Source organism: Ctenopharyngodon idella, chromosome 10 (genome assembly GCF_019924925.1).
Source record: "Ctenopharyngodon idella isolate HZGC_01 chromosome 10, HZGC01, whole genome shotgun sequence".
In the NCBI taxonomy this organism is placed as follows: Eukaryota; Metazoa; Chordata; class Actinopteri; order Cypriniformes; family Xenocyprididae; genus Ctenopharyngodon; species Ctenopharyngodon idella.
In genome coordinates, this window is record NC_067229.1 from 5,401,016 (window position 1) to 5,417,855 (window position 16,840).

General features: G+C 38.0%; 1 protein-coding gene across 4 annotated transcripts in view; it reads right to left on the bottom strand.

Annotated features, from left to right (window-relative positions):
* Window positions 1–16,840, bottom strand: part of asic1b (acid-sensing (proton-gated) ion channel 1b) — a 199,592-nt gene that overhangs the window by 175,399 nt on the left and 7,353 nt on the right. Inside the window, exon 1 of one of the 4 annotated variants that reach the window (XM_051907284.1) lies at window positions 493–811. The exons of the other annotated variants lie outside the window; for them this stretch is intronic. The gene's annotated coding sequence lies outside the window, so the exon portion shown is untranslated. Of the gene's footprint in view, window positions 1–492; window positions 812–16,840 lie in introns of those variants that run through there. 4 annotated transcript variants of the gene reach the window in all.

A 16,840-nucleotide genomic window follows, 5' to 3' on the forward strand; every position in this document is an offset into this window, starting at 1 on the left:
ACTACAAATATCAAGATATTTTGAATATGGCTACACACACTACATTGCATATAAATACAGCTAGCCAATATAATTTTAATATTTACAAGTTAATTTTTAATCTTGACAACATTAAAATGTATTCTCAAAATGGTGTGGTATTGTTTAACTACCTTACGGCACTAAAATCACATAATAACATTACAACAGCATACGCTCAACTACGCTCAAGCAGAAATTTTAAACTGTGAAGAGAATGATTAATTCGAAGAGCACTACATAATATGGTATAAGGAACAGCTGTACATCGCAGTGTGTCACTTCACAGTAAGTAGATAGAGAAATTTACCACCAGAAGTAGTAGTTTGAGTAAAATGTTTGCGGTGAACAGCCGCCTCGGGCGTTTTTAATTTACCTCAGGAGTGGTTGCTAGGCAGTTCACGTAGGCGCACGAGACGCGACCGTTAATAAAGAGTCACAAAAGCAGATACATAGTGTTTAATAGTATTTTACCTGAGTTATGTTTGAGTTTGTAGTCTCAGATGAATGTGAAGAGTTTGACCGTAAACCGCAAAGCAATCGCAAGAAACCGCTTTACACTGAATACAGTCCTCGCGTCCTGCACGCTAAAACATGCGCGAGTATAATGAAGTCTGGGTCACGAACAAATAACTATGAACATGAACATCTTTTAATGCAGTCTGTCTCTTAATCTAACACTGATTCAGATCATCAGCTCGTTAGGAGAGTGCTGAATGCAGTAACGCTTTAAAATTATCATTTGTAACAATTAAATTAATAACTTATTCATAATGTATCATCCGAAGATTATGCTAAAGTTTGTTGCGCATGCGCGATTGCAACAAAATGAAATCGCTCTCTGAAGCAACTTACTCCCTGGGCCAGTCACATATAAAAAATAGTTCAAAATCTATTTTCAGTCTAAAATTTGTTTAAAACAACAGTGTCCTGCTCCCGAAAGCTTGCTTCTGCCACAAAATAAAAAAATAAATTAAAAGATAATTGCGACTTTTTATCTCACATCACAATTCAGACTCTCTCACAATTGCAAGTTTACATCTCACAATTCTGAATTTTTTTCTCAGAATTGTGAGATATAAACATTCAATTGCAAGTTAAAGTCATAATTGTGAAATATAAACCCGCAATCAGTGTTGGGGGTAACGCATTACAAGTAACTTGAGTTACGTAATCAGATTACTTTTTTAAGTAACTAGTAAAGCATTACTTTTTCAGTTTACAACAAAATATCTAAGTTACTTTTTCAAATTAGTAATGCAAGTTACTTTTTCACATTTATTGACTGACAGCTCTCCTGTCCCCATGTAGAGAGAAATAAAGGTCAGAGGTGTTGTGTGTGCTGTGTGAACATGATGGTTGTTGTAGTTCTAGACTAAATGTGAACATGCATTTACTTATCTCACTTGCACAAAAACATTCAGTATTCCTTAAAATGAATACTACATGAATACTGCAAAACTACAATAATGAACTATATTAAATTACACAAATATAGTTTATGTATTTAATCTCACTTTATTAACCAATGTCTGAGCTGCTGACCTTCAATGATCTAATTCAACCATACTAATAAGCAAAAATTACTTTAGATTAGATTTAGAAATAAGAGTGTTGAACTTCCTTCTCCTGTATCCTGTTCTTCTTCAGTCCAGAATGGCAGCACACCTGAAAGGTTTGTTTAAGCGGCGCCCTCTAGTGTACAGGTGTAAATTTGCATCTTCTTCAGCCTGAGGTTTTTTCATTTCACTTTTGGTGTGCAGGGCCTTAAACATTTGCCAAAAACAGAACTTTATTTGTTGTTATTAAAAAACAAAAAAGCAAGCCCAGCCCAGGTGAGAAAAAGTAACGCATTACTTTTCATAAAAAGTAAATAAGTAACATAATTAGTTACTTTTTAAGGGAGTAACGCAATGTTGTAATGTATTACTTTTAAAAGTAACTTTCCCCAACACTGCTCACAATTGCTTGTTATAAAGTCAGAACTGCGAGATATAAACTCGCAATTGTGAGAAATAACTTTTATCTCGCAATTTCAAGTTTATAACTCGCAATTCTGAATTGAGATACAAATCTCGCACTGAAAATCAGTTAACTGACATGCAACATTAATAGATTCGAAAAGTTATATTTTGACTAATATGAATTGAATACAATACAAAACATATGCTACATTTATTTTTAGTCACTAAAACACATAAAACTACAGCATAAGGTGTTTCTTGACAGCAAACACAAGCGAATACATCTAAAATCAGCCGTTAGAAAGGGGCAGGTTTCATTTCCTTCAGACCCTCCACGTCCGTCTTTTGCTCTTACCTAGAACTTCTCGCCACAAAGACGAGCTGTCAGGCAGGTTTCCTCTCACTGCTGGAGCACAAAGTAAAAGATTAATGGAGGTGGTGAGACAGAAGGACAGACAGGCTCGAGAGAGACAGCGAGATGCAGGCATGACAGCACACACAGCCAGCGCTGTCCCCGTCTCACTGCCAGCCCATTATCCTCTTAGTCCGTGCCGCTGTCAGTTCAGTGAGTTCTGAGTCCACACTGACCACCAGGACAAGAGCACTTGACGGGCTCCCATTGTACGCCTGCCGTACTCACAGGCGTCAGATGGGTATATATGTCTTACAGTTACGCTATGGTTATATAGAGTCTCAAGTGTGTGGATGTTGCTGAAGATCCTCGTTCATGACTATCATTAGTTAATCTATACGCTAGATCTACTGTAGGACTAGGTGAAAAAAATACATAATTAAATCATAAAATTACAAATGAATTGTTAAATAATACCAGTGTTGGGGAAAGTTACTTTTAAAAGTAATGCATTACAATGTGTTACTCCTTAAAAAAGTAACTAATTGCGTTTCTTAGTTACTTTTTGTGGAAAGTAATGTGTTATGTTACTTTTGCGTTACTTTTTCTCACCTGGGCTGGGCTGTTTGTTTGTTTGTTTTTATAACAACAAAAAAGTTATATTTTTGGAAAATGTAAAGACCCTTTCACACCAAAAGTGAAATGAAGAAGCCTCAGGAAATCCAAGAAGTAAATGAGTAAATGTATATTCACATTTTGTCAAGAACTAGTCTAGAATAACCATCATGCTCATACAGCGCACACAACGCCTCTGCACTCACGATTTCTCTCAACATGGTAGATCTCGACATTTTTTTCAGTCTGGCATGGTGATTTTTAGCCACTGCCATCAAATACATTAAAAAAATATTATATATAAAAACAAAGTAAAATATAGTTTTAAAAATGGATGAAAATAACCAATTATTTTTTAAAGAGCAAATAGACATCAAGTTTCTCTTAACAAAAGACCCTATAGTAATCTCACACAGTGTCTCAAACTGTGCTCAGATTTGTCTGAGGCCAAAAATCAGATATCTCCAACATGAACTCAAACATTTTCATCAAATTCTTCCAAGAGCAAATGATCTGAGCTGCTCTTCGCATTCATTTTATAGCTCTATACTCTTACTGTATGACAACTACTGTGTCTATTTTTATTTCTCCAAAGGACTTTAAGAAGGAACATCTGTGACATTTATATATAACTGAGGATTATAAAAGAGCATAACATTTCCACTAGGTTTATGTGGTGGGTTTAAAAAATATGATTTCTGTAGTGCTAAACTGTGGTTGAGTACGATAATCTGAGGTAGTTGACATATCATCACATCTTCAATGTCGATTACGCTGGCTAATCTCAACAACAAACATCTCATGCAGAGCTCCTGCAGCCTGAATTAAACACACTACAGACTTAAAGACCATGAAGTACAAGACAAATATTGCCATTTGATTCAACATCGCTCTATTAGCTCTTTTATCGACTGGTTTTCTTCCTTTTATCCCACTAAAATAACATCATAAAAAAGTATTCAGATGTTTACCTGGTCTACATGATTGATCTGTCATTGCTATGTTCTTCTCACACAGCTTCACATGTACACACCTAATGCACGAGGCTACGAGAACAGCTATTGTTTTTATTGTAAGGGGGGGCGTCACATGACAAAAAGATCTTCCTGTTGAGACCCCTGCTGTTAATCATCACAAGTCAGAAAAATAGTGTAAACGAGCTGGGGAATTCATCAAGCTTGAAGTAGATCTCATTAGCTGGAATTTCATAAGTGGCTTGTTAATCTTCTCCTTCAAACCAAATCATTTTAATTCCAATCTGAGAGCCATATTTTAAAATCAACACGAAACTTCGTTCACATGCCATTTTAATTGACAACTACCTACAGGTTCTTTAACTAAACAAATTAGGGGGCAGGGCTTGATTTTATTCACCGAGAGTCCTTGATGACATTATCTGAAAAGAAATGTTGTTTAATTTTGATTAAAAAAAATGAAAGATAAACTTTCTCCCCATTTTTTCTTTAAAATAACATTACAAAAAAACTGATGGAACATTTGCAACTATACCAGAAACATAAATTAAACAAGTAAATAGTGAATTTTGAATTTAAAAATGTCAAAAGCACCATAAAGTACCATAGAATGTATGATAGCTTTGAACAGACTGAAATTGTTTTCACTTTTGAGGTTTTTAATGCCTGACACAAGTTTGTTTCCAGCTCACAATAGTTTCTGGCTCTCTCTATCTCTGCTCTCGATAAAAGTGGCAAACAGCCAGAACTAAATTGAAAAACCTCCAAATGTTCCTTGGACCTGATCCTGTGAGGATTTCCTTCCAGCTTCTCCCAGAAACACTGTTAGCACCTCACAAAACCGGGAGGATTTAGGTGATAACAGGTGGTCTGGTTCAGGTTAAGGTTAATATCATTATCATTTGTGGCAATATCCTCTGGTTCCTCATCCTGCGAGCGCAGGAGTGACCACTGCTACCGGAGAACCTGCTACCCTCACCTTTTATATCTCGCTTTGCTAATAATAGCCACAGAGCAGAAGGACAGCTCTGTGAGGTGGACCACAGCTCAAGGTTAACTCAATTTAAGACCACCGGCTTCACCGTCTCTCCTTCGACGGCTGGATGTTTTCCGACTCTAAGTAAGCACACATAGAGATCTGGCACGGACCTGCGATCCGTGATTTATTCACCTTTAGAGAATATTGAATTTCGACCGGCAGCCTGTTACAGCTCTCTTATTAAATGCCTGCTGGGAGCAGTTCGCTTAGCGCTTGTATGAGCGAGGCCTACCTGTGAGCGTGAGTAGAGCACTATTTCTCTCTGTTAGACTGAAAATATGGTTATTTACAAAGCAGGGTGACACTGAGTTCAAATTGAGAGTATTTGCGTCAACACTGATAGCTATCATAGCTTAGCATGTAGCTAGTCATCCAAAGATTTTATTTTCCATTCAACTACTTAGCTTCTAACTCAAACCCTGGCTAGAGAAATCGAACAATTTATTAGCCAATGGTTAGTGATAGACATTATTTAGTCGCATAGCTTGAAAATGTAGTCGCATATGCGAGTGATTTACTCGCGTAGAGTTTTGTGAAATGTTGTACACAAATAAGCCATTATCTGATTAAATATGCACTTATTTTGTGGGATCTCTTTTTGCACTCCATAAATAAAAAATTATAAAAGCCCATTTCCGCAATAAGAAAAAAAAATCATGCTCTGGTAAATCATATGGCATAAAAAGTCATAATTATGACATTCTGGCCCGGTTTCACAGACACGGCTTAGACTAAGCCAGGATTAGTTCAATTAGGGTATTTAAGTAGCTTTTATAAATGTACACTAGACAAAACATTACTGGTGTGCATCTTGAGACAAAACAATGGCACTGACATATTTTAGTCTAGGACTATAGCTTAAAGGATTAGTTCACTTTCAAATGAAAATTACCCCAAACTTTACTCACCCTCAAGCCATCCTCAGTGTATATGACTTTCTTCTTTCAGATGAACACAATTGGAGATATATTAATAAATATCCTGACGCATTCGAGCTTTGTAACGGTAGTGAATGGGACCAAAGAGTATGAGCTGAAGAAAGTGCATCCATCCATTATAAACATACTCCACACGGCTCCAGGGGGGATAATAAAGGCCTTCTGAAGCAAAAAGATGATGTGATTTGTGTAAGAAAAATCTAGTTTCCACTAGATAATACCTTCCGTATAAGTTGAATACGGAAGGCGTAGGATGTAGCGTAAACGTTTTGAACTGTGAGAGGTGTTGAATATGTTGAAATAGTTGAAGGCGGTCTGGCGGAAGTAGATATTTTTACTTCATAACTTGTTAAATATGAATATTTTTCTTACACAAACACATCGCTTTGCTTTAGAAGCCCTTTATTAACCCCCCGGAGCCGTGTGGAGTATGTTTATGATGGATGGAGGAACTTTCTTCATACTCGTTGGTCCCATTCACTGCCATTATAAAGTTCAGATGCGTCAGGATATTTATTAATATATCACCGATTGTGTTCATCAGAAAGAAGAAATATACAACTTAGGATGGCTTGAGCGTGAGTAAAGCTTGGGGTAATTTTCATTTTAAAGTGAACTAATCCTTTAAGCCTTGTCTGTGAAACTGGGGGACTAAATCATAATTATAAGATGAAAAGTTGAAATTATGACTTAAGCTGAAATTGTGACATAAAAAGTCAATTATGAGATAAAAAGTCTAAATTATAAGATTAAAAAGTCAAAATTTTGACATAAGCCAAAATTATGATAAAAAAGTCATAATTATGAGATAAAAAGTTGAAATTATGACAATTCTTGACTTTTTTTTATGACACAATTTTTGACATAATTATGATTTACCAGTCCATGAAAAATACTGCTAACAACCAGAAAATGGCTCCATGTTTATAAACTTTCAGAATATAGATAAGAATAAAATGTAAGTGCTGCTGAAGGGCAGATTTCTGACTCTGTGCAAGAGAAAAAACTAGCAGCCTTTAAATATGCGTATTGTAATTAAAATCTACAGATGCAAACAGATAAAGTGTAATAACAGAGATGCTGAAAGAAGACATGTTATTGGAAGCAAACTAGCCCAAAATTTCAAAATTGACCAGTGCATCAAAGAAAACAATAGTTTTGCCTGTAGTGTAGTGTCTTGTCTTAATACTGAGAGAAGATTCATGGTTCTTCGAGGCTCCTGCACCTTCCCCTGATCTTGTAAGTTGCTAACTTCATTCAGACTCACGTCTTGATGACGCCATCAGGAAGCAGATGCCGCCAGAAATTCGACCAACCGAGTTAAGATGGTGCTGTGTCTACTCCCTCGGCGGCTGTTCTGCATGTGTGTGTGTGTAAAGTTTTAATATTGCCCTGCCAGAACTCCCTAAAGTAATCAGCGTGAAGCTCTATAAGTGAGGTTGGGAAAGGCGCAATTGGATTATAGGCCATAAGCACTTTAATTTTCCAAAGATGGTATAACAAACGACAGAGCAACTTCCTCATCGCTCTCACAGCGCCGCGCAGAATAAACGTTAGTTTTCCTCAAGCAGACTTTTCAGATTACGGGAGAGGTGACACGGCTTGATTAAATGTCATGCCGCAACAAATGCGCCGTTATTGCGCATTAACTCTGAGAATGAACCGTTTGGGAAGTCTTGAAAGTCTTCCAAGAGATTTAAAGTGAACAGCGGACAACAATGTTGTTGTTATTTTATCAACATGTTTTAAATAAACCGAGAAGGGATTTCTCCCATTATGCAGTTTGGCTGCTGCGCATTATAGCGGTAAACACATGCAGCGCATGTAAACATTGTATATTAAAGTACAATCCCCACAAACAATTAGGATATGCATTTACATAAAATCCATGCATTTCCAAGCTGATTTCTGCTAGACAGGGATAGTTAGGGCCCGAGCACCGATGGTGTGAGTACCCTATTATAATTGCTCGGCCAATTATTCTTCTTCTCCAAAATGAATTTTTGAGGGCCTAAACATGCTCAAAAACTCATGAAACTTTGCACACGCGTCAGAAGTGGCAAAAATTTACATCTGATATGGGTTTCAGAATTAGGTGTGGCAAAATGACTCGATAGGCTCGACCTACAAAATTTCAATTAAGCGCCCTTCGTGCTATGTTTCACGTACAGGTATGAAATTCGGTAGACAGATGTAACAGCCCAGTACCTACAAAAAAGCCCCTGGGTGCAAAATCTGAAAACCCAACAGGAAGTGAGATATTTTGAATTTTCTCTGCAAAATTTTGGCAGTTTTTGCACATGTTGTACTTTAACGAACTCCTCCTAGAGCTTTAATCAGATCAACATCATATTTGGTCAGTCTAATCTAAAGGCCTTTGAGACATTAAATTGTGAAGATCTAGAGTTTTCGCTGAAGGGCGTGTCCGTGGCGGCCTGGCAAAGTTCGATGTTACACCATGAAACAGGAAGTTGTTGTAACTCGGGCATACAATGTCCGATCTGTCCGAAACTTCACATGTTTTATTTGAGTCCTGACCTGAAGACATCTACATGGCAATATTCAGTTACAGTCATAGCACCACCTGGGGGTAACAGGAAATTACATGTTTTACACTGTGATTAACTCCTCATACAGATTTAACCAGAACCACATCATATATGGTCAGTCTAATCTTAAGGCCTTCGCGATGTTAAATTGCAAAGATCTTGAGTTTACGTTGAAGGGCGTGTCCGTGGCGGCCTGACAAAGTCTGATGTTTCGCCATGAAAGGGGAATCACATTTTTGAGGGCCTAAACATGCTCAAACTCATGAAACTTTCCAGATACATCAGAAGTGGTGAAAATTTACCTCTGATATGGGTTTCAGAATTAGGTGTGGCAAAACAGCTCGATAGCGCCACCTACAAAATTTCAACGAAGTGCCCCTGACACTAAGTTTCACGTACAAGTATGAAATTCGGTACACACATTTAACGGCCCAATACCTACAAAAAAGTCTCTTAAAGCAAAATCTGAAAACTAACAGGAAGTCAGCCATTTCTAGACGTTATACTTTAACAAACTCCTCCTAGAGCTTTAATCAGATCAAGGTCATATTTGGTCAGTCTAATCTAAAGGCCTTTGCTATGTTAAATTGCAAATATCTAGAGTTTTCACTGAAGGGCATGTCCGTGGCAGCCTGACAAATTTCGATGTTTCGCCATGAAACAGGAAGTTGTTGTAACTCTGGCATACAATGTCCGATATGCCCCAAACTTCACATGTTTTATTAGAGTCCTGGCCTGAAGACATCTACATGGCAATATTCAGTTACGTTCAAAGCGCCACCTGTTGGCAGAAGGAAGTAGGGCACTTTGAAATGACTGTCATAATTCTTCTGTATTCACTCGCTTACATGCATGTCGCCCACTGTTCGCTGTTTTCCTAAGGCCACCGGGTGGTGGTGAGCCCGGGTGCGAGGGCCCTTTCATTGCTGCTTGCAGCTTTAATTTGCTTTTTTCCCCCGTACAGTGTAGGGGAGAGTGGGGTAAGATGAGCCAGTGGGTAAGTTGACCCACCCCCTGTATCTTGGCAACCGTACCATTTTATTGTCATGTGACCATATATTTTAGAACCGCCCATCATTTCTGCCAGACTGTGAAAAGGAGAACCACATGGGAGGAGTGGAAATCGCTTATTTACTTTAAAAACTGTTTTTGGCTTGTCAAAGTAAAATTTTAACATAACAGATGTAATGGCTGTTTCATCAAAGCAAATTTGTCCAGGTCTAAAACTATTTATGATGCATATTGGTGATTTAGCAACGTATAAAACCATGCAAGTCATTTAGCTTAATATTATTCTGAATTGGTAAGCTAGCTAGCTTTTCCTAAAACACGGTGAAAAAAGTCTTTCCACCTGTAGTCTCTAATGGCCTAACGTTGCAGAAAAACTACCATGTCAAGAACCTTTTGACTAAAATGTTTATTAGTTTCAGTGACATTTATTCATTCTTATTTAGTTTTTATTTAATTTTACTCACCAAACTCTCTGTTCAGTCTGTTTTTGGGAAGGTTATGTATAGGTATGTTCAACATATTGTTTCAGAAATGCAAACAATTGAAGATATTGAAATTTCAACTTCATTTGGTTGGTTTTATGTTGTTTAATTTAGCTTTAAAAAAAGAAATATTTGTAAAATATTTTTAAAAGTATATTTGTAAAAGGAAATTTGATTATTAAATTAGTTTTTAAAAGAGGTAAATTATCTTTAAAATTTCACATGGGTTTGATTCAGATTCAGTTAGATGGTCAGTTTACACCCACCTACTGACTCGGCTCAACTTACCCCTAACCTGGGGTAAATTGAGCCAGAGGAACACTTTTTTTATAAGAAGCCATATTTTTAGAACCCTTTGTCATAGATGTATTCTGATTATTTAAAATTATAGGATACTTTAAATACTTTTATTGTACTTCTGCCTCATTTTCCCTTATCTTGAGGACCACATAAGTAAAAAAATGCCTCATCTTACCCCACTCTCCCCTAAGTCAGTGTAGCGTCTGGATAGATCCGGCAGAGTCAATCAAGTTTAGAATCTTCAGAATGCTTTTAGCCTCCTGAACTGTGCATGTAAATCACGAATCGGCTCCGGCAAGTCCGGGACCAATTGCCCCATTGGCACCTTTGTTACCCCAGTAAAGAAAAACAGAACATATTCTCACCAGCTCCAGAGACTTCAAAGAGTCACCCTGGTGGGACTAAAGGTGATATGGTCACAGACACTGGCCACAACCCCAATACACACACACATACAGACACTCACAAACACGCATGGAGATTGTGAATGTACATTTATCCTCCAAATATGACTGTGCCAATATGTACCCGTATTTACCTGTATTTAAAGGTGCATGTATTTATCCCTAGTATATAAGCTTAGCTATGACTGTAGTTGTATCAGTTTTCTTCTAAACGATAAAACTCAAGTATAAACTGTATCTCACCTTTTATGTCTTTGCCATCTGACAAGTTTGGTCTCATTGTAAAGCTTTCGTTATGCTCTAATTGAAAATGTATGTCACATGACTGTAAAATGCATTTTTCTATTTTTAATGGTACTTTGAAGAAAATGTACTCAGATCGGACACTTCATAAACCATGCAAATTAGGTCATAAATGGAGACAAAGAAAGAGTTTGCCCGCCAAAATCGCACCCTCATCATTGGCTGATGTATCCCAGGAGGCGTTCTGGCCTGTTGTCCTTAAAACACAACGACACGCATCTCTCATTGTCTCTCGATTGTCTCTCGCCATTTAACACACGTCTCTCCCGGACGTCTCGGCGACCGCGCTTCCATCACGCGCCCCCTCTCTTCGGGACGACCATCTTTTGGCAACAAGTTTCTTTGTCAAACCCTCTTCATCCGTCGCCCTAAGTCTTCTCTCTTCATCGCCTAGGAGACGGACTCTTTTTCTTTATTTTCCGGTTATCTTACTCTTAAGTTAAACCCTTGTTTGAAAATCCCGCCGAAGAACACCTTCTCGGAAAAGGACCAATCGCTTCAGCCGCACGCACCGAAACTCCTGCAGAAACACGAAACGACCACAGCACCTGAACCTATGCAAGTATAGAACCATTCTTTCCAAAGCGTTTTAAGCTCGATGTGTAAGCTGAGTTTCCTTGCTGGCTCTCAAAGGTTTTAACTGTTAGTAAGTTGCCATTCCTTTGATCACCTCTGTTTTCTTGACTTTACTTTCGCTTTCTATATATGTGTATTGTTTGTGTATGTTTAGTAGTATAGTCTCTGTATCCGTAGTTTCATATATTAAATACATTATATTCATGCTCGATTGTTTTTTTTGCTCATGCAACAAACCCAGGTCACTTTAACGTTTCGATCCAGTATCCTTGCTTTACGCATTGATGCTAGAATAGGAAGTCTTTCTCGTGGCCAGAGAAAAACCTTCCTTTTATAATCGGCTATGAAGAGCTAACGGTTTGCTGGACAAACTAGTTTCTCTAAATTATTATCAAGTCAGAACTAATCATATATGTAATTGATTATAATTCGTTGTAATTAATTCACAATATATGTATAATTCCCTCTCGGGTCGGTATATGTATTATAATTAATCATAAAGCTTTATGATTTATTATATTCATATATTTCACCCATAAATTAATTAAATACCTGTACAGATTCGCTACATCAGAGAGGTCCCATGTTGGTTTTGGACCCCATTGACTTTAATTGTACAAACTTAAAAGAATCTTCAATGGTCATTTTACTCAGGATCATTACTGCCTTTCTTGGTTTTGTTCCTTGCTGAAGTTATATAGAGAAAATGAATATTAGAGAAACCAGAACACCATCATACTGAGGACTAGTATCTAAAACACAACATACTTAGTTTTCATGTATTTGTTTAGACTTAACCGTGCTTACACTCTGAAACAATACATTCTGTCAACAAACGACCCTTTAGCCATGAAACCATCCTGTTCTGTTCCTCCACCGGCTGTGTTTAACTCTCCCAGCATTAATGTTGCCGTTCAGGCTGTGAAGTGGCACAAAGCATCACAGGAGCATTTCCCTGACGCAAAGGCGCGAAATGACAGAGAGCCGGTGAGCATAGCGGGGCCTGTATATCAACACAGAACCAGCGCGGTTTCACAAACAGTGCTAATTACATGGGGATAAATCCTTGTTTATCACATGGCTTATGAGACACGAGTTAATTGCTTCCGCTTGTCAGCCCTCCAATCCCTCTGAAGCCCCTGGGCTCCTGGTCGTTATGCCTCGCAGCAACATGACGAGTTTCTAACCGCATGGCAACAGGACGTTACATGGAGCACAGTTGCTTTGTTATTTGCAAACACATCTAATGGTTGTTTGAAATGCCAGGCCTCTGCAACCAATCAGAAAAGACATATTTGCATATTTAAAATATTATTAAAATAATATTGATTAATTGCATTCTAGGGGAAGGTACTTCAGAATAGCATAGCCACTCTAAAGCCCAAAGTATTTTTACGTTAAACGCGAGGGTCAGCGTACAGTGCGCGTGACATGAATTTCGTCATCAGACGTGCACCGCCGGATTTTTGTAACCACGTGTACATTGTACGCGAAGGTCACACATGCGCATTTAAAATTTTTTTTGCAGTAATTCGTTTATCCACAAGGTGGCAACCGTGCCCTGGGGGCATCGAATCACAAGGTAGTCAAAGAAAAACCTGCATAAACGGAACAGACCGGAACGCATGCAAGCTACAGCAACGATAGAGGCCTACATAGATGAGAGATTGTGCTAAGAGGTTAGAAAATACCCTCATTTGTACAACTCTAGCATGAAAGAATACAAAGATGTTTACATGGGTTGTAACTCGTGGCGAGAGATTGCTAAAAACTGTGCATGAATCGGACGCCTGTGTACGCGTACAAGGTGAATAAAGTAGGCTACACTTTCCAAGGCTGTGCATTTATCTGTGTGTGTACACTAGCATACACGTAAAAAAACGAAGGCCTTAAGAAATAAAGGTTTCATAAAGGGGGTTTTCACAGCGATGCCATAGAAGAACTATATTTGCTTCCCGAACTATATTTGGTTCCTTTTTTTCTTATTGTGAAGAACATTTTAAAACTCTAAAGAAAATTCTTCCACTTAGTATAAAGACTTTTTTGGAAAGGATCCATGGATGTTAAAGGTTCTTCATGCATGCTAATAAAGAACCTTCATTTTTAAGAGTGTTTAATACTATTTCTGCACAATGTAGTATGTCCACACTGCACACATTTTCGATATTTCCAAACTTGTAGAGCACATTACAGGACACTAAACTACAACCAGAAGTAGTTACAACTGCAGTTTTTTGTGGTATTATCTTGCCTTGTTATTTTGCAAGTTAGAATTAAAATTCGCAATTAAAATGCAAAATTGGAATGAAAATTCAAAATAAACATTTATGAAATGATAACTGAAACAGCATCAACAACACATTTAACTTACATAATGTGATACATTTCTGAGGTAAACAAAATATTTAGCGTAAAATAATGGAGGGCAGGACTTGATTTCGTCAGGAATTTGATTGGATCATGTAAAACGGCTGTTGATATAATTGGTTAATAAAATTTATCCCGCCCAACTGGCCTTGATTATATGTAGTATGTAGTATATATATACAGTATTTCACAGGTTATTTAATTTTTTTGTAGTGATAAAGTATGTTTACGAGCTGCATAATTTAAAAAAACATAATTAGAACAATAATAATTAAATATAGCTGCGAGCAGCAATTATTGGGGTTCAAGCATTTCACATGCGTAGAAAGGTATAATGTTTTAATTAGCAAACCTGTTACCATCACGATCATAGATGAAAAAGACCATTTACAGCCAATACAGGCAGTTTATCATAGGAAATATGTAGTTTTTAAAGCTTTTTAACAGTTATTGAGGTTGAGCCATAAACCTAGGACTAGTTCGCCAAAGTTGGCTTTTGAAATAATCTCCAATATTTATCGAACGATTCGATGGACTGTGGCGGTCCTAGAGGCAAAGTTGCTCAGAATGAGGAGTTCTATCATGTGGTACAAATGTCGTGGGCATGCGCGAAAAATGGTGTGATACAGGATGCTTTATGCACGTGAAAACCTCAAAGGCGCCCCCCAGTGGCTGATTTCGTTAGAATTTCTCACAGGCCTCTAGTGCCGTGAGTTAAACAGGCCCGATCGGCCTCCATTAACCTTGTTTGATAGCTGCTCAAATTTCATTGGCCAATGGCGGACATATTTTTGGAGATGTCCTCATAGACAATCATGGCACCTCGGACAAAGACAGTGCATTCTAATTTTCAAGTCAATCGGACTAACGGTGAAGTAGTTATAGCCATTTTCATGTTTTTTTTTTACTGTTATAGCACCACCAAGTGGCCAGTCGCCACGTCCTTTTTCACACGACCACAGAATGAGCTCTTACATAGATGCGCTGAGTTTGGTGAAAATATCTCATTCCATTCACGAATTACAGCCATTTTAGTAAAAGTGGCTCCACCCGCTTTGAACATTTTGGCAGCCCTTAGGGACCGTGAATCGGAATTTCAACTCTTTTTTTTTTTGATAATTATTGACAATGAGACTCCAGAGAATCTCGCTTCACTGGTTTGGTTCCGATCGGGCCAAAAACCTAGGACTAGTTCGCAAAAGTAGTTTTTTTCAAAAAATTCAAAATACCCGAAAATTTTGCAAGGGTGACGAGCAAATCCAGCATGCTTCTTGTCCACCTTGAGCCAAGGATTCCAACGATATAAGACGATATTTACACTTGAGCCTAGGCCTAACAATTCAGGAGTTATGAGCCATTTTGTACTTTTGACCGCTGTAGCGCCCCCATCAGGCCGATCGAGGCGAGCCTTGGTGATGTTGTAGATGGTGTGAGAACTACCAGCCCTCAAAGTTTTAAGTCTCTATGACTTACGGTTTGGTCTGCCCGATCACTTTTAGGGGAGAATGTTGATCTTTGGAAAGTTTAACAATTACAATAGGGTTTCAGGGCTACGTGCTTGAACCCCTAATTACAATAAAATATATAAAATGATCCCATGATGGGAACTCCTAATAGGTTCTATACATGAAGCAGGTTTGTAACAACTTCAGAGTGAGTAAATTATGTTTTTGGGTGAACTATCCCTTTAAGGTTTAAAAATAGAGCCTTTTCTTCTAAGAGTGTAGAAAGAAAACTGTTTTAGCATGTTAAAAACAATGTCGACAAGAACATTTCAGGTGATGTTTTGGAAAGCCCCCAGCTGTGTGTAATGTGAGAACATGCTGACGGGCGGGGGTCGCGCTTGCGATTCCTGTGCTGGAAAATTGAGATTGTTCTAGTGACATTCTAATATGTTGTACAGCGGTTCTCTCTTACTGAGCCTCAGGCAAAACAGAACACTGGATCGATAGGCCAAAAATATCCCACCAGCGCAGTACAGGGAATTGCTTTTTTTCTTCCGGTGAAGTCGAATTTATGTGCATAGATGTGTTTGTGGGAATGTGTTCAGGTGGATGTGTTCACATCACGCAGATCGTTGGCCGCACTGATTCACAGCTGCAAAGGCATTTTGTAACCGTTCAGACTGATGGAGAGAATCGAACGGTGTCCTGCTGTTGTCCATCAGTTCTGAGACCTGCACAGAAGAATAACTGAGAAATAGTTGCTGATGGTATGAAAATAGACCTCACATCTCTTTTCTATGATGTGTTTTTATTTTTCACTCAAATCGCAAAAAAATTACAACGACTGAGTCTGGTTTCTCGCAAGGTTTTTTTTCCATTCTGTTACCTGATGGAGTTTGGGTTCCTTGCCAAAGTCGCCTCTGGCCTGCTCGGTTGGGGACGCTTAATAGACAATATTATTGATCTGACTACTGACACTATTGGATGAGAACTGAATTGCTGAATTGAACTCATTTCATAACTGATGATCTTTACAACAGGGAACTGTTGTAAATATATATATATATATTATATATATTATATATATATAAAATGGTTAGTTCCTGTCCTTGATTCTGATTGGTCAAGCAAGGAATCCCTGTATATAGTTTACAGCATTAGCTGAGATAGTTTTTTTTATCCTTAAGAAAATGTTAATTATAATTGAATTTACACAAGGTGTGTATGTATAAATAATAAATACAAAATAAATACATTAATATACATTAATAATGTGCGGTGCCACCGCATGGCAAGATCAATAATTCTTTCAACAATCAAATGTTACTCAGCCTCAAACTCCAAGCAGCGAATTAAATTTTGGGGTGGCACCCAGGGTGGCCAATCAGATGGCTCTGCCAGCGTGGTAGCGTTCTTATTATTCTAGTAGCTGGATATGTCAACAGTTTTACTGACTTTAACTAACTTGCTCAGAAAGAATGTCAGCTGAACCATCTCTTGCTC